The sequence below is a fragment of the Neolamprologus brichardi genome, chromosome 23, assembly GCF_056152115.1.
Source record: "Neolamprologus brichardi isolate AB-2024 chromosome 23, ASM5615211v1, whole genome shotgun sequence".
Taxonomy (NCBI): Eukaryota; Metazoa; Chordata; class Actinopteri; order Cichliformes; family Cichlidae; genus Neolamprologus; species Neolamprologus brichardi.
The window spans coordinates 37,171,039-37,189,708 of NC_142125.1; positions in this window are offsets into that span (position 1 = coordinate 37,171,039).

Here is an 18,670-nt window from a genome sequence, read left to right on the forward strand (position 1 = left end):
AAAAAATGTGCACCTCTGAAATTATTTTGTAACTTCCTCTTCTCTCTAAGTGACATTCAGTAGACGGTTCCCAAGTGAGTTTTACTGGAAATATGATGCGTCCTCAGCTGACTTTGACTGAATAAAGGTTACAGCTCAGCGGAAAGCCGTGGTCTCGTTTTCCCCGCACCTCATAACCCTCACCAGGTCTTCTTTATAATGCATCCCTTATTTCTTTGCCGCTGCTAACAAAATGCATCTTAAATACACAACAGAAGTCATGGACACACTCCAAAACAAACCCGGCGCAGCCAGTTAAACAAACAAAAGGAATATGAAAGAGTCCAAAATGCGGTTTCCTGCAATCTAGAGTTCATGCTTTCTCATATCAAACAGTTCACCTGGCAGTCACAGCCCAGGGAAAATCCGAACTGTCCGACTATTGTTAGCCCGCAGCCCATTTGAGGTAAAGTCCTGTGTTTTGTTTAGCAGAAAAAAAGCAAACCGTTTAACACATCTTTAGCTGAAATGATTGGTGAGGTGGTGGAAGAATTGCTGATGACTGTCAAACACGTCAGCTATATTTTTTTATTTATATATTTAAATCAAAAATGGACTCAGACAACTTAGAATCAGGAATGCCTTTTGATTTGAAGGAAGACGCCAGCGTAGTAGGGAAGGAAGCCAGATAACCGTACAAACCCCTGCCCAAAGTATAGTTTCCAATCAGAAATACTGAAAATGAAACACTTAAAAATACTGGCAGTAAGGATCTCATAAACATAGTCCCTGGCTTTGCAGAAATCTTAACTACTGACCTAATGTTTCTACTGATGAAAGGGTTGCCACTCAACAAAGTATCAGTTTAATCCCACGTTTCATTTGGTTTTATATAAGAGAGAGAGCCGCTAATCCTGAATTGCAACAGGCCGAAGAAGTGAATTCTGCAACAGCAAAGACAGTGATCGAAGGCTCACAACAAATTATTTTACGGTGGAAAAACATATAATAACCCAAACATGATAACATTTTTTTTCTTTAGCTCTGAAACCCTTTTCACAGACATCACACATTAGAGGTAAAGCATGCATTCCCACCCATGCATGTGCTCAGGGTCATACCTACAAAACACACCCTCAAATTGCTGCTTGGCTTCACACACAGGAAGTAGGTAAGCCCACACAATCTGACGGTTGTCTGGGTAACAACCAGTGGGAGCGGCAGGAGGGTGGGGGGTAATCAGGGAGTCTGTATGGCAGTCTGGTTCAGTGGGATCGTCACTCATTCTCCAGTTGGTATGAATTTAAAGAATGTGGGTAAAAGATCAGCGGACAGTTTAAGGAAAACAAATTGAGAATTTTTTTAAAAACAAATTAAGAAAAAAGAGGAGCGGGACGTTAGTTGGAAAGAAGAAGTGAAGAAAAAGGAGGAAGTGAGGAGGGAGAGTTGAGGCTGGAAAGCACCTGAGTTGAAAGGAGGAGGAGGAGGGCTGGACCCAGCTGCAATAACACTGTTGAGCAGTGTAAGGGGGGAGTTGTTAGACATACAGCGCGCGCACACACACACACACACATATATGTATATATTTTACAAGCACGATCATCCGTATGCTGTGAAAACATTTTGTGTCACACTGTGCTCATGCGCCCTAAAAACACATTAATCAGCAGCTGCCTCCTCGCAACCAGCAGAACGCGGGAAAGCAGAACCGTCATTATAGGTATATGCACACATCCACAGGGTCAGCTAGTGCAACCAGCCACAGGCATGGCCACAGCCGCCGCTCCACACCCCCACATCTGGCAGCCTGGGATCTGGCCTTGGCCTCGGTTCACAGCCTGTGGTGGTCCGTTTCAGGTCTGGATTTCCCAAAAGCACCTCGGCATCTTGTCTTCACGTTCGGCGAAACATAGCTGGACTCCGACCGAGCAGAGAGGCCCGTAGAGAAAGCCATCAAGCCTTGAGAGGCAGAGTGCTGTTTACTTTGGTCGTGACAGCGCTGCATAAATAAACCCAAGTTTGAAGCTGTGAGTGTTGCTGTAATTTAAGGTCAAAGTGGTAGCAGACACCTCCGAAAAGTGGACAAGTATGGAAGGAAAGGTCACAGATCAAAGAATGTTTTTAATATGCAGTGATTTGTTAAAGCCAGCGTACATTTTGTCCAGCCCTGGTTTGTGACAAATAGACCTCCTTCTGTGCAGCTGCATGTTGGATGTAACATGTTTTCGCTGAGGTGAAGGAAATTACATCATCTATGCCTCCTCGTTTTGCTTTCCCTGTGAGTTCACGCTTATTTTATACTTAACCGCCCTGGATCTGAGCTCAGGAGGCATAAGCAGAGCGCTTTGATATTGGTTCGTTCTTTGCTCACAACATTGGCTTAAAAACTGCATTTAGCAGCTATTTGCAAAAACCATGTCACTAAGATCTTTTTGTTAAAGACCAAGTTTGAGGTTTGAGGGAGTTTTTAAATTTGTTTTAATATGTCTACTCTACTGTTTTAAATTACCCAAAGATAGTTTTTTTTTTTTTTTTACATAACCCTCTTATTTCTGTTCTTACTAATGATGCGTGAAACTATATGTGGTTGAGTCCTGCAAAGTGTGCTGAATGTGTTTTTGTGTTTGAAACCTTAGAAATTTTGCACTTTTCCTGTTTTTCACTTCTTTCCTTCTCTGTTATAGTTTAACAGAGTTCTTAAGTTGATCCAAATGCACCACGGAGGTGGATAGTCAGGGAGTAAAGGAAATGAATAGATGAACTTGTGAAAAGTATGAAAAAGTAGAAAGCAGAATATTCAAATTAAAGGAAAGTAACTCTAACAGAACAGCAAGACACAAGAGACTGAAAGGGGGGATGCCTGCAAAGGATATGGACTCTAAAGGCGTTTTTATACTGGGTGCATAAAATCTGTTTCATGGGTTGAAACTATTTTTCACACTCACTGTTACGACTGCTGTCGTAGTGTTGTCTAGTATGCAAATCTCAGTGTGTAGGTGCCTCTCCGTGATTGGTGGATTCAGAGGACGGACCATACGGATTGGCTAACTAGCTGGGGATGACTTATATGATGACACCACCATTGATAGCCATTCATTTATCCTTGGCTCATCCCAACCAGCAGACCTTTGCAAACATGTCCAGTGCTGTTTGTCATATACAGGAGTTTGTAGGGTTGAACTGCCTTTTTGTTTGATTACAGTTTTCTCCTGTTTTTCTTAATTAGGGAGCCAAGATGTTGTCATTTGGTTTGATTCTTTTAAATAGGTAAGTTTTGGAAATTCTCGAGAGAGGCTCTTTTTGTTTGTTGTTTTAGCGTTAAGTCCACCCCAAAACTATAACCAGCTCCTTTTTAGTGTCAAAAAAGCCTAACGAATCAACATATTGTGAATGAATCATTATCAAACTGTACCAATTGTGCGATGTGGCTGCTTGGGGTCTGATGAGGATTGATCACCCTTATGTTGTGGTCTGGCCACCCCCAGACGGGCCATAACACTCACCTACTCTCAATGCAGCCGTTCACACTGAATTAATTACGCAGGACAAATTTACGACGTTTATTTTTTCGGATCAAGTTCGATTTTTCCAGTGTTTCAAATCAGAATCCAAACAGAACTAATCAATCAGATCACTTCATTTGGTATCAAGTGCACTCATAGCTCATAGCAGCAAATTACTGAATATACAATGATATGGAAATTATAAAATTATACTGTTTTACCTCGGACACACCTAAAAACCTAATGTTTTCGCTCAGAGAACTGCTGCTCACATTTTGGCCATGTCTACATGGTCAAAATGAATTGAATTAGATGCACTGAAGCGCTGCTATTTAACAAGCAGTACAACAAGTGTACCTAATAAAGTGCATAAAACAAAGAACTTAACAAATATCCAACAACATGGAAATAGCTGAAAAAAAAATCTAAATAAAACCTCTGTTTACACCTTCTGTCTTTACGCTGCTTTTTCTCTATGAAATTCACACAACTAAAACAAATGCTCGTTACCCAATTCTTGAATGGAGAGGGAGGCAGAAGAGGAAAAGCCCACAAAAAAAGATGAAAGCTTTTCAAAGTGGGAAGGGAACGCACTCTAGGGGAGGCGAGTATGTGTATGAACACAGCTTAAGATCATCGTGAAAACACACGCTCAGATTGCTGGCAGGGGAAAAAGCTTCTCTTGCTGTAACTCTGAACTCTGCTGCTGCTTTTGTGTCAACTCAGCAGATGTCTGCTGCTGATGACACACACAGATCCAAGTGTTAGCCTGCCTCACATCAGTTTTTGGCTTTCTCAGAGAATGGAAAAACAAACAGGTGGTTTAACATAATGCATTTAATGCTTAAATGTACTTAGATGTCTTCATACGACATATTACCAACTGGCCTCAGTTAGCATGTTAAATGTTAAAGGTCATGACAGTAAAGTTAGAAAAAGACTCAAAGTATGACTTGTTTGGAAGAGTTACCAGGAGAAAGCCTCTTTTTCTCTAAGTATTTAAGTTGGCAAAGTTGCATCTGAACAACACACAACTTTTCAGAAACTGAAACTGAGACCAAAGTGGAGATGTTTCTCAATGATGCCCAGCACCATACTTGGCAAAAACCAAACAAAATATCACCACAAACACCTCCTGCTAATTATCAGTCACACTGTTGGAAGGTTGATGATTTGGGTTTTGCATCTACAGGACTTGGACACCTTGCAGTCATTAAGTTGACCATGAACTCCTCTGTATTCTAGTCAAATGTGAAGCCATCTGTCTAAAAGCCAAAGATTGACCAGAACTGGGCCGAGATTTTTCTAAAAAGATATTCATTCCAGTCACAGTAGCAAATCTACAGCAAAAAGGCTGAAAAGGTAAAGATTTAAGCTGTCAAAATGACTCAAAGTCCAGACCTGAACTTGAAATGCTGTGGAAGGAACTTAAGAGTGCTATGCATGACTGAATATGTGCAAACATCAATGAACTGAAGCACTAATGCAAATAAGAGTAGGCCAAGATTCTTCCACAACAGTGGAGCTAGGCCCCCCCTTTGTTTTCACACCTCAAACATTTAGTAAACAATTAAACAAATAAAAGCAAACTGCAATAAATTACAGGTAAGAAAATAAACTACTAACTCTTTTACGCTACGTCCACACCTACACGAGTATTTTTGAAAACGCAGCTTTTTCTATGAATTTGGACTTTTCGTCCACACGCAAACAGCGTTTCAAATCACAGAATAAGGAGATTTTTTAAAACTCAGTTTTTGCGTTTACGTGTGGACGAGGAATACGGAGTTTGTCACGCAACGTCAAAGGTATGTGCCTTTTTTCACGTCACGCTGTGTGCCACGTTATTGTTTACATGAGAAGAATTTCTACAATGGCGGATAGAGACAAAATACTGTTAATCTGACTATCTGCAGTTTTTAGACGCTTACATACACACACAGTTACTGTCCCTCCATTTAGGAAGGCAGAGGCGTCACGGTGTGATTATTTTACGTTAAGTTTTTTTCCTGTGTAATAATATTCAACATTGCTATCAATACATTTTAAAAAAACTGCCTTTCTGTGCAAAATGGGTTCAAAAACATAAACAACTGTGGGATACTGTTTATCCATGATTTGAACAGGGGCCACAAATTGTGGTGTGAAAGACAGATGAAGTCATACAGACATTATTCCTGCTGAAGATCTTTCCACACGCCAATGAATCATGGAATCATGAGGTGTACTTATTTTGTCACAAGACTGTACAATCCTGTGAAAACCTTCTTTTCACATGACAGTAGCTAAGCAATTACCCACTGAGATATCAGTGAAACCTCGTCTTGGACTAGATTGCAAACTATCTTCTTCCTGGTACAAGAAGTGTATCTGTAGCCCAGTAAACACTTTACATCCATGCCTCATTCATGCAGGTTTTTTTACTACTAAAGAGTTGTGGCAGCACTTTCCCAGCACGCACTAAACAAAAGGCAGGAAACCACCCTGGACAGACCACAACTCCATTTGCTAGGCTTTGCCAGAATCCAAATATTCTCTACCTGACAGACAACAATGGTGTCCATGTTAGTTGGCTAGGTAGTTAATAATGCGATAGTTTACAGTCTGTCGTTATGGAAAGGTTTTGCAGCTATGCAGAGGCCAGTGTGGCCACTGAAAACAGGCTGCTTATTCAGATTATTTACAGGGAGCATTAACTCATAAGAGGGCTCTTCCTGTGTGCAGGACACACACTGTGTATGACTACACTGTCCCTCTCTTTCCTACTTTGTGTTTGTGTCTCTGCCCCTTACTGAGCAGCTTTTTTGTCCTCTGAGGGTCTGCTCCAATGAAATGCCTACGTTAATAATGTGGCGACTGGAAATCAGTTCCTCTCATAAAAGTCTAATTGGTCCTTCTGGTACTTCCGTGCAACTGCTCCCCAACTGTCAGACAATCACGAACTCACATTTAATGGTGACACCACTGGGCCAAATAAAAACACCTTTTAGACAGGTTTGTCAAAGCTGCTGGCGCGGATACTGGAATCTTTGGATTTTTATGCAGCACTGTTTCCACTTTTAGGCATCGTATTTACCGGGGTGGGCCACGTCAACAGAGTATTTAAACACGGAGAATCATCCCTTCATAGAGCCGACGAGGCCCCAAATACCAATAATGAACTTCATAGGACCAAAAATTGCACCACACTGACCTGGCTGTAAAATATGTGAAATTACATAACAGCATTTAGGCTGGCCATCGTTGAGGAAAGTCATTTACTAAAAAAAGACCTCTCGGTTACGGCTGACATGTCATCATGAAAAGAGAGGTTTATTTCAGAGTCCCGTGGGGTTAAACATGCCACCAATGCCATAGTGCAGTCCCTTAAAAACAAGGCAGACTTACAGAGCCACCTTTATGTTGCGCCAACAGCCACCGTCTGGAACCCAGCGGGACTTGTACCACTGCATCATATATTACATAAACACAGCCTGAGGTTTACTCCTTTTTCATATGATCTTAAAAGTTTTGTTTCATCTTCCACTGATAAAAAAAATTGACGAGCTCTGAAAAATGTGTGTTGCCGATGACTTTAGGACCAAAATTTGGGAACCCATCAACAGTTGTCTGATGATTTCAACTAGATGTATAATGTTGAATCCCCACAGCGACTGTGCCCTAGAGGGCAATGTAATTGTTTTGTTATGCACTGGTGTGTCTGCATTGCGTTGCCATTTTGAGTGAAACCAATGCAAACTAAAAATGGAACTAAAAAAATACTGAACAGCCAACTAATCTGTAAAAACCAAATGAGTCTATAAGCAAACTGTCAGAACTGCATATGTATTAACCTTTGGGGGGGCAGCTGTGCCTGAGGAGTGGTTGTGATGTTTAGAGTTCTCAAAGACACTAAAGAAAGCATATAAGTGTATTTATACATGCACACATCTATACAGCATGTTTAAATATGTATGAGAATAGGTGAATGTCACTTGTAGAATTTAGTGCTTTGAATGCATTAAAGTAGAAAAGTGCTATATGACTTTTTATAGTGTTCATAGAATGTGTGCACCATGTCAAGCTGCAGCAGACAGTGGGTTACAGTATAGGGTGCACAGTACAGCAGGACAGTACCTGTACAGGCTTGTGGGAAAAGTTTCATAGTAAGCAACTAAGTACATCCTCAGTGCTAATCAAATGTTCATACTGATCATCAACAATGGTGAGCATGACTATAAAGCACAAAACAGCACAAACACCTCATACCAACTGTCAGCACGGTGGTGGAGGGGTAATGGTTTGGTATACAGAGGATTTCATGGTCAAATCAATTAATGCAAGGTGCCCAGGTTTCTGTGGTTGCAAAAAAAGCCCAAAGTGTTCTAGAGTCAAATGTGAGGCCATCTATCTGACAGATAAAGCTTAGTCAAAACTGTGCCCTGCAGCAGGACAATAATCCTCAAGCACAGCAGCAAAACTACAACAGAATAACTGAAAAAGTAAAGATAAAAGTGTTATAATGACCCAGTCAAATGGTGGGCTTTTAAGAGAGCTGTGGATAAATGAATGGATGCAAACTTAAATGAACTGATGCAACAATCTAAAGTAGAGTGTGACAAAATTCCTCCAGGATGATGTGAGTGACTGATAGTGTCATATAGAAATATATAGGTTTAAATTATTGCTACTAAAGGTGGTTCTACAAGCTATTGATTCACAGGGAGTACTCTGTTTTTCACAGGACTGCACAGCCATGTGAAAACTTTCTTTTCCACATGACTCTTGCAGTCTATGTATACTTCTGGGACAGCACATATATCTATGTTTTGCGTGCCAGTCATCGTCATCAGACAATATCCAATGGTTTTATATTAGTTCCTTCTTTTGCCCTCCTCTGGGACTCCGTCTGGTGTCTGCTCAAATACAGTTAGTCATTAATACTCCAGCTAAAAACAGACTACAGACAAGAAATTCCTACATGCTGATATCCAAATGCATGTTTTTTTTTATATCAGTGTTACCGTATTTAACTCACCTACCAAGCCTTGTTTTCAGGTTTGAAAAGGAACAAATAACCTCTGTGCAAAATTCAAGCATCATGTTTGTCTTGCTGTGACTCTAAAAACAAAAATGAAAGGTAAAATATCTCAATTCCACAGTGAGGTAAGGTCACGGTAAAAAATCTGCTTGGTGCAAAATTCCCACAATGGAAAACAGCAGTAATGCTTGTTTATTTTGGAAAAAACAAAACAAAATGAATTCGCATAATTCCAAATTTCACTTTGTTAACCACAAGCACTATTTGCTGGTGATTTGGATGCAATCTTCGTGCTTTGAGCTAAATGCTTATATCAATATGAAAACATTATTACACTCATTAAGCAAAATGTATTTACTTAATTGATTAGGGGATACCAGGCTGTGAATTATATAAAGCTGAACTATAATGAGCTGGAAAAAACTGACTGGCAATTAATTCAAAGCAATCTAATTGATGGCTCTAGTTGCTGGACTTTAAAACAGGCTCTTTTGGCATTGCTCTGCTATAATAATTTTTAGGGGACAGGAAATTATTTTTACATGTTCAAGTAAGTCACATCATGGCTCCAGGGGGTCCCAAAGACCTAAAGTCACTAATGGCAGTAATTACAACATAAAGTAATTTTCCTTTCCTGCTCGTTTTGGGAATATTGCTCATTGACTGGAACAAAAGTAGCTAAAACTGACTGTTTCATGTACAATCACATGGATCCTGCTACATTCCTCTGTGAAACATGAGAGAAAGGGAGTTAGAAAAGTTAACAAATAATGCCACAGCCCACACCTGACGGAGGAGCTGAAATGAAGGACCACACAGTTTGTGCCCTGAGAAACTGGGCAACAAGATCTATTAACACAACAAACCACTGGGTGTAATTTCCTCGCAGATGAGCCAGCTTCTAACTGCCAGGGAATGTCCCGTGGATGTCAGAAGTAAACCTCAGAAATGCTCTGGGCCTGTGCTGCAGGTGAGGGTTTCACAGCATCAGTGCAGCAGAACGGAGAGAGGACAGGAGAGCACTGGTTAGACTTTATTGTTGGGAGTAGCTTTTCATTGGTGGGAAAACAACGACTGGCATCTAAACTAAGAATACCTAAGCTGCACTATCAGTTTCCCACGCTTCTTAACTCGAACTTAAGGTTTTAAGATCTCTCATTTGTTACATTTATGGTCGTACTCCTACTTCACCTTGGTATGGAAGACGAACAAGGTAATTATTTCCAAATTTTGGAATGTTTCCCAAGCGTCGTAAACTTCAACATTAAGTTTTTATCCAGCTAGGAGGCCTAATGCAAAACATCTGTCTATCCCCAAAACAAGATTATATTCAGTGCCACTGTATTTTTTTTCCAGGAAAAACGCCAAATAAGGTCAACAATGCATGAGACATAAATAGAGAAAAGAGAAGACATTTCCCAGGGAAATGACCCCATAAGTAATTTCTCCAAACACTTATTGCAACTAATTACTTTTTAAAGTTAAGTCTCCTGCAGCCTGTAACCCTGGAAATGAAGCTCTCTAACATGTTTAACATAATTTTAGCCTGTTTTAACCACAAACAGTATAAAACATGGGCTTAGCTTCCGAGCTGGAAAAATTAAGCTAATGTGGAAGAGCGTTAAACCTGCCTTCTATCTAAAGGCCACCAGATGGCGATAGTTGTGGTTACAACAAGACTTCTGGTTGTATAGAGATCTATGGGAAAACTATTCCTTTTCAGTTTTTTAAATAATCCTATTTTATAAATCTTGGTTATACTATGTTTCAAAAGTGGAGGATTATCCCTGACACGAACCCACATACTTATTGGGTAAGTCGTTAGCCAATGAGCTTGCTGTTTTTGAGTCAGAATTATCCTCCTTGTCAGATCTGTTGTTCTGCAACATAGAAAGGAACAGCAGCAATGCTCATCTCAAGGCTTGAAAACAGGATTTCAGAAACCCATAGTGGACATCACAGTAGCTACATCCATTTTTCATGCAATGATTCCACCTCAAAATCTTGAAACGTCAAATGATTTTAGATAAGACTCAAACTTCAGTCTCCTGGTCAAGTCAAGCGCTTGTGCCACATACCATCATGTGGCAAATGTAGTTTAATGAATGGCTAATGTTGTTTAAAGGATGCAAACATGGGATTTTTGGGGGGCAGAAAGAACAATCACCCAATATCATTGTTTAGCTGAGAAATATATTTTGATCAGACTAATGGTCTATAATAGTACAAATATATTTGTTTGGTTGTACTTAAAGCAGAATTCTAACATAAATATATAATAATATGCTAATATGTTCATAAGGACAATGCTAACATCCTGGTACAGTGTTAATGTCCTCAGTTTTACATGTTGGCATGTAAAACTATTATAAAAATATTTTCTATTTAACCCCAAACAGATGCTTAAATGAAAGGCCACACTTTGGCTAAAATACTACCAACCTTTTCTTGAGATGATAAATGGGTTGGGATTCATAATATTAACTTTCTGGTCTTACAGAAAGTACCTAACTTTCCAATCACTAAAAAATTCCCTGTACGCTTTGTATTTCATTTCACACAAATGCACAAACTCACCGTTAAATGAACTAAGACGAGTTTCTGGAAGGTTACAGTATCTTGCACACAGACATCCCAACGGGCAGACTAGTGGAACTGTGGCTGATCGATTATCAGGTGACCGGTCCTTTTTACTGTGCAGATTTCAAGTCCAGAAATCTGTAAAGATTAACTCTCAGTATGGTAACTGAATCTGTTTTTTCTTTTTTTTGAGTGGTTAATTTGGATGTTTGGATACCCATATTGAGCAAACTTTGGATGTGTGTTTGGTGGGTGTCAGATTATAACACCATAAGGTATTTTTGAAAAACTCTGCCGTGATTGCTTTTTTCAGTTTATTTCTCCAGCAGTTTGTTACCAATAAGACCTTCAGAACAGTTTGGATATTTGGGTACACAAAATTCAAAACTGGACATCTGTTAATGGATCCCTGCTGTCTTGTGTTGTAGTTGTTTAATAACTCACTCAGTGCAGATACAACTGTTTAGTACAGATGGTACTACTGATAAAATGAATGACAGAGGCCGCCTGCCTTCTATTAGGCTCTATTGTGACCTGTGCACTCATGAGGACTGAGATACGTACATTTAGCACATGTTTTCTATTTTACTTTCTCTGTTATCGTTCATACATCATATGTGGTCGGAGGCTTGGGGGAAGTATTTCTTACACGCCGTGATTCCTGGGAAAGATTAAAGTTTTCATTAGAAATATGGGTTGTATATGTATGTTCTCAGCACAAGTCTGAAATGTGATGGATTTTTGATCTATGTTGAAATACATCATGACCTATCAGCGCCCTTCCAGGATGAATGTGCCCAGAAGGTATTGTCCCAAAGTTCCTAGAAAGGAAAATGTAGAACAAATGGAAAAACCATGAACTAAATCATCCAGCCTTATGGAAGTACTTAGAAGTGCAATAAAACTGAAAAAAAAAAAATGGACGGAAAAAGTGTTGGATTGTGCAGATAATCAAGGAAAGAACTGGCTATGACAATCGGGTGAATTTTAAACAGGATAAAAAGATGGTTACATGCTTTTATTTCATCAAAATAATACGCACTGTTTTTCGGGAATACAATTTCAACATAGACATACTATATAAAATAGATAAATAAAAACAAAGACAGTTTCTCCACCATTCAAACGTGTATGGAGAAAAGGAAACTCAGACTGATAAAAGGTTCTCAATGATGAGGATAAACAATATATTAGGATTCAAAATAAGTCAAGAAGTTATGTAACTCTATATGACTGTATTTTCACTTCAAGTAAAAACGTTTTATCCGATTTCGTTTAGTTGGAACATCATTTACTTTGCAACAGGACAATGACCCCAAATACATCTCCACGCTGTGTAAGGGCTATTTGACCAAGAAGGAGAGTGATGGAGTGCTGCACCAGATGGCCTGGCCTCAGTCACCTGACCTAAACCCATTCGAGATGGTTTGGGATGAGATGGACTGCAGAGTGAAGGCAAAAGGGCCAACAAATGCTCAGCATCTCTGGGAACTAATTCAAGACTGTTGGAAACCCATTTCAGATGACGACCTCATGAAGCTCATCGAGAGAACGCCAAGAGTGTGCAAAGCAGTAATCAAAGCAAAGGGTGGCTGTTTTAAAGAATCTCAAATATGAAACATGTTTTGATTCATTGCCCACTTTTTTGTTTACTACATAACTCCATATGTATTTATTCATAGTTTTCATGCCTTCAATGGTCTTTAACAAAAAAGAAATGAGAGGGTGGTAGTGTACACAGTCGTCATTCATTGTGATTTAAGGCCAAAATGCATAGACAACAGGTCGTCAAACTGAGTCTTTCTGTGCCAGTGACAGTGACAATAGGGGACTCGACACAACTGGTTGCCAACTGGTTGCCAACTGGTTCCAGTTGGCAAGCCAAGGTTGACGACTGCCTATTTCGTTTTGCAGTTAAATTGCTATCCTGCAGTAACAATGTTGCTATTTTAGGAAGATTTTCTGAATTTATCTTTCAAACAGTAGTAAGGGTGAAATTCTATTTATGTAGACAGCAGCAGATTTGCAATTTTTGATGATTTATCACTCTTAATCACAGTTTTGTCAAAAAGAGATTGCATGTAATTGCTAATTTAACCCTATTCAATTGCAAACTGACTATATGTTATTGCTGTTTTACCACCAAAGTGGTTTTAAAGACAGAAACTGCTCGTGAGTGGTCGTAGATCTGATGCCAGTCTTTGATGCTCTGTGGTTCTTGAAAGACCTTTTTAGATGACCCAACTTGTTTCCTTAGATCTCTACTAACAGCTTTTGCAAGTACTCACAGTAACAGAAAATTCTACTGTTGAGTTCATTACAACAGTGTAAAAGTCAGGGGCGATTTTAGCCCAGTTTTGGAGGTGCTTCAGCACCCCCAAAATGAATCAAAGCACCCCCAAAGATGTCTTACTTTTTTTGAAAATATTTGCTGTTTGTGGGACACACTACTAAAAGTATAAAAAGCATACAGTACTTAATTGAGATGGAACATTTTAACAACAAAAGTATAGATAACCCCTCCCCCCTCCCAAAATGGTTTGTTCCAGCTCGGCTCTCTCCTACTTGCTTTAGCGCCGTAACTGCCAGAGCGATGGTGGCTGAGACGCAGCGGAGCAGAGGTGGAAGTGCCTGGCTTAAAACAGGACATATTAGCTGCATTTAACTTTCAGTTACTCTTTATATAGTTAGGTAGGAGTCAGACCATGTTTCTTTTTAACTGAAAAACATTACACCAGGTAACCTGCTGTGTTGAAAATAGGGCTGCCACGATTAGTCGACTAGTCACGATTACATCGACTACAAAATCATCGACGACTGATTTAATAGTCGAGGCGTCGTTTGAAGCTTTGTAAGATCACAAAAGACGCAGGAATAAGTAGTAGGATTTAAGAGTGTAATAACGGACTGAAACAGAAGATGGCAGCACTGCATGTACAAGGATGCCAGCTGCCGTTAAACCCCGAAGAAAAAGAAGGAGCTGTGTCCCAGAATTCATAGCTCAGCCCAGCTCAGTTTCCAACAATGGCGGCAGCTAGTTAGTTTTAATATTACTCTTATTATTCTTTCTGGGTCACAAAATAAACGTTTATCATATTTTCAGGCGAGAATGTAGCTGTGTAAACCTCAAATATCTGCTCAGTTTATCAAGACACCACATATTTTCAAAAGCGCTCCGACGTTTTCGGAGACGTCTGTTACCCACTAGCTTGATAGCTAGCCGGGGGCAAGGCTCACTAGAGCCCGTGAGAACACCGGACTCCGGCAAATCGTTTTCAAGCCCACTGCGGTCTTTCGCTACTCAGGTTAAACATATATAAGTCACTTAGATAACTTAAAAATTTTATTGTTTGGCTGTTTTTTAGTATTTTATTTGTTCCTGAGTAAATCGGTTAGGCTGAGATTAAAGTTATAGTTTTTACACAGCTGAATAAACGTCAAGCAGACAACTGATTATCAGAAGTGTGAGATGCTCGAGAATATACTCCGGTGTCCCATTATGTTTTAGATAACAAGGAGTTTATTAAACTTCACTGAAACAATCTGCAAATTTCATTCAAATTTAATAAACTATCATCTTGTCTTTATTTTTAGTTAGCACATACCTTAAACACTTAGAGCTGTAAGCTAATGATAGTTTTAGGAGAGCAGATGCTGCTGGTGCAATAAGCTGTACGCTGTACATCCAATGGATGCATGATCTGATTAGTCGACTAATTGCAAAAATAATCGGTGACTAGTCGACTATCAAAATAATCGTTTGTGGCAGCCCTAGTTGAAAACGTGTTTTCCGACGATGTTTGCTCTGTAGTAAAATTAGCGATATTTGACTGCCCTGTTGATCTCATTGAAATGTATACAGCCTATTTAAAATCTAAAACTTAACATTGTCCGTAGCCTGCTGTTGTTACCACTGTCCTGTTTGAAATGTAATGAGAGAAACTGGTTATTTTGCCATATGTGCATGTGTCGATATTGAACCCAAGGTACTAACTAGCTAACTGACTGGATGCCCATTAACCTTATAACTCCTGTTGTGTGTGTGTGTGTGTACAGATTGTCAGTCCAAAGAGGGAGAGAGGAAAGAGGGGAACATGAGGACAAAGTACAAGATCAGAAAGTACCAGGTAAGAAAACAGACAGGGAGTACTAACAGGCAAAACAGTAACTGTTTAACTGGCAAAGAAAAAGAAAGACAAACAACTAATACAAACAACTTATACAATCTGGAAGTTGTGTTCTCCCTATATTAAAGCTGCTATACAGAATCTGCAAAACAAACTGGGTTGTCAGCTCTGGCACTGCATTACCATATTGAGCTTCAGTCAGAGGAAGTCACTGTTGCCAAAAACATTTTGAAGCTCAAGAGTGAGGCTGGTGCCATTCCAGATATGTTAACATTGTACAATCTTCTGGATAATCAGATCTTCCCCAAACTGAAAACTGTTATTCAGGTTGCCCTAACAAACCCAGTTAGCAGCTGTAGCTGTGAAAGGTCTTTTAGTGTCTTGAGTCAGCTCCATACCTGGCTGAGAAGGACCATGGGTCAAAGCAGACTCCAGCACCTGGCTGTGATGTCAGTTGAGAAAGAGATGCTTGAGAGACTTGACCACCAAAATGTGATAGACAGATTTACCAACCTCAAGGTGAGGCGACATAGGTTAAAAGAAAAGAAAAAATCTGCAGAGCCATAGTAGTATCTGCAGCAAAGATCTTTTCATACATTGTATACATTGTACCAAAGGCCAAGTGTCTCCATTTTCTAATAATATTTTGTATATTTCAAGGACTCTTCTATTTTTGGAGTGTATTTTTTATGTATCTGTATTGTATTATACATACACATTAGAAGTGAATCTCTGTCCAAAAAATGCACACAGTTTACTTTTTACTCACTATGAGCATCATTTATCATTTTTCCCCAGTAATTAAGGTTAGGATATGTATTTTTTTTAAATTCCAATCCATTCTTCTTTGGCAGCATTTTAATAACCTTGATCAGATTTGATGGTTTTGTTACAGACTTTTCAAAAAAGTGTTTTGCTATTCTTTCAAAAATGTGGGGATTAAATTGTGTTAAAATGTACAAAACAGTGATGTCATGTTTTGTGACGAGGACCCAGGCACAGAGAGACTTGATGAATTTAAGAAACTTATGATTTAATAAAGAAATTTGCAGACTTGCACAGACAGGTTAAAATTATGATGACTGATAATGGAGATGAAGACAACAGACGATGAGGACAGGGAGGAACAGGGGTTTAAATGCACCAAGGAGACAGTCAAAGGGAACTTGGGACAACTGGAGACATTTAAGGATGCAGGGACTGACAGAGACAGGGAAGAAGTCTCATCGTGACAAGTAAAGTTTGCCTTGCCTGGATGGGCAGCTCTCTGGGTGCTCAGCACCCCCAAAGCTCTGATCCTAGAATCGCCCCTGGTAAAAGTAATCATGAAATAAATCCTGTCAAATGTTGTATTATTGCCCGTTTAACTGCGTTGTATGAAAGAAAACCTTGAGATTTCAGCTGTACCGTTGCGTTTGGTGTTTCAAAACCATTTACCAAGACTGAGATCATCCTGAAGTTATTGCACTTCCAGCAACGGGCAAAACTTCTTACACGCATGGGTCACAAGATTAATGCTGTGTCTGAGGTGTGTGGGCCGTCTCAGGAGATATGCAAAAGCAAAGTCGATATTCCTCCTACAGTTGATGTCAGATTTACATGCAACTCATGCATACAGTTCAAACATACTGTATAATTATGTTAATAAATTATACTGAAGAAATAACAAAGTTTTGTTTTTCCCCTGTGTGATGCCAAAACATTAGGCACGCCATGTAAATCAGCACAGACTTTGATGAGTCCTCGTTAACGAGGCCATGCTGAGGCATTTATTTATCACAGGAGACAGTAGACCGTGCCCAATCACTTCGCTTTGTTCCTTTTAGCTTCCTGCTGTTAATAACACCCATCTGTAGTAACAAAGAGCCTTTTGCTTTGAAAAGAACGCCTCATCACACAGCCAGGATGCTGCCTGGCCAGCTCCTGCTAAACAGTAAAGATCAAAGGTCAAAAGTCAATGTCAGGATTAATGTTGAGATCAGACACTAGGCAGTTTTCCAGGCTGGGGTTAAGTCAACATTTGTTTGTTTAAAGTTGAGCTAGGCCTCTTAATGTGTTTTGAAGTATGGCTTTAGTCCAGACTCTCCATAGGTTTTAGGTCTGTCAGTATCACGGTGATGGTTATATGACTGGGAGAAAGAGGAGGACAATAAACAAACAGTGAAACTAATCCATTGTTAGATTTTACTGAGAAACGACAGAAAACATAAATAAATGCATTAGAACACTTTTTTAAATTAAGGATCAGAAAAAAAACACTTGGAAGCCTGTCAGAGAGAGAGATAACTACAGTGTACATAATCTTTTTTTAATTATTAATTGCTTCCTCTGTGCATTCAGAATCATTCAGCCATTCGGGTCTAATTGGATAAACATTTCTGTTTTTCTGTTATACACACCTGCCAGCTTTTGGCTTTGTCCTGTGGGAGGCTGCCCAATAGACCAGATTAGGTTACACACACCCTCGCACACAAACTCAAACTTGTGAATTTCAGTCATTAGTCACCGCAGTATCATTTTCAGCTCTCAGAGTCCCTGTGGATACCCACGGACCCAGAGAGGGAATGTGGAGGAACGTTCGGGACAAAACATAAACCTTTGTTGTCATCCCCGTGATTAACTGAGAGAACCTGTGAGAGAATACATCACAACAATGATGACACTTTGCAGAACTATGAAGACTCCTGAGTGACACATGGTGCGTGCAGATTAACAGCACAGGGATGGATTACACTGCAAGACGTCTTGAGGACCTTTGACTGGTTGATTGTAGGGAATGTGCCATGAATCCAAGTGGACCATCAAATAGAAATCCAGCACTTTGTGGGCACGTACCTCTGCTGAATCTTAATGGTCTTAGACATTTGTTACTTTAATAATAGCACAAGTTTGTTTATTTTGTATGCATCTGATCAAACATAATAAACTTTGGAGAATATCTAAGAGTTAGAAATATGAGGGGGGCTTTGTACCAGAAGGAATTTTACCAAAGCGAGTCTGACATGAGGAACAATGTCTACGTGTATATTACATGTATAATAGTGCTGGATGTTTTAGTTATGTCAAACAGGGCCCACCTAGTTTGACTAATATGTGAATGCTTGCAAACAAATTTGGTTTGTTTGTGAACGTAATTCTTACACATGCCATGGCAGTAATGTCACAACTAGGTCAGCCAGTTCTCATCCAAGGCTCTCAAATATTGATGTTTTGTTAAAGCTCCTAAAGGTATCAGTGCCTAATGCATTGGGTTTTAGAAAACAGTACGACTGGTTTCTGACTCCCAAATCATGACACAAGGACATTTGTAAATGAAACTTTGGCTTCACATTTAAACAGGCTGGCTAAGAGTTATGATCAAGACAGTGAAACAGAGATCCCTAGTGGGCTGACGAACTCCCAAATTACTTCACCATCCTCTGTCCAACCTTTAATGGAGCCTTTATTGCTTTCCAGAAATC